Consider the following 1,284-nt stretch of genomic DNA (forward strand, 5'->3'; position numbering starts at 1 on the left):
ATGAAACTTGAGACAGATACTGAATTTTTATTAGAAATATTTTGAGTCATTCTAGTTTTCGTAGGGAAAACATCATCAAAAAATTGCTTCACAAAATTCAACAACTGTATTAACATTTATGCTTGGGATTTCAGATTTGACTAAGAATCTCAAAGCATATGTGTTCTCTATATAACCCAAACAGATAGAGTCTACTGTTTTAGGACCTAGCTTCTTCCTCTTATGTTTTGAGATTAGCACTTTTGCTAGATACCCCCACACTTTAAGGTATTTCAAGATTGTCTTTCGACCTCTCCAAAGTTCAAATGGACTATTTTCTTTATGTTTTGTGAGACTCTAATCAGAATATGGCAAGCCGTATTCAAAGCCTCTCCCCACATATATTTAGAAAGCCCTGAACTTTTAAGTAGACTATTAATCATATCTTTTAAGGTTCTATTTTTTCATTCAACTATATCATTAGATTGAGGAGAATAAGGAGCAGTTTCCTCATTCACTATGCTAAAAGATTGACATAGAAGAGTAAACTCATTTGATGTATATTATCCTCTATCAGATCTTAACCTTTTAAGTTTCTTACCAGTTTGGGTTTCAGCTTTGTTTTTAAAAATGATAAATTTTTCTTGAGCCTCATCTTTAGTTTTAAACAAGTAAACATAACAATATTTGATATAATCATCTATAAAGAAGATAAAATACTTCTTCACATCTTTGGTCAAAACACCATTAAACTCACAAATGTCAGTATGAACTAAACCAAGAAACTCAGAGTTTTTATCAACCGATTGAAAAGATTTCCTTGTTTTCTTAGTTGTTGCACATACTTGACATTTCTTACTATGATCTAAAGAGTGTTTTGGAATCATATTAAGGTTCATCATTCTTTTTACAGAATTAAAATTAATATGACCAAGACATTTGTGTCAAATATCAGATGATTCAATGTTATTACTAACATAATAATCAAAAACATATATTTTATTTATTTCAGAACTAAGAACAAGTTCTGCTCTGACCTTATATATTCTATCAGAATCATAGCCTTTAAAGATAAAATATCTAGCATGTGACATAACTACTTTATTACACTTAAAAGAAAACTCATAATCCTTCCTAACTAAACATGAACCACTGATAATGTTACGTTGAACAGCAGAAACATGATGCACCATGTGTAATGATAGAACTCACCCTAAAAGAAACTTTAGGTCCACTCGTCCATATCCTAACACTTTAGATGTAGTTTGGTTCTCTATCTTCAAAGTATTTTCATTTGCAGGCTAG

Source organism: Asparagus officinalis, chromosome 10 (genome assembly GCF_001876935.1).
Source record: "Asparagus officinalis chromosome 10, Aspof.V1, whole genome shotgun sequence".
NCBI lineage: Eukaryota > Viridiplantae > Streptophyta > Magnoliopsida > Asparagales > Asparagaceae > Asparagus > Asparagus officinalis.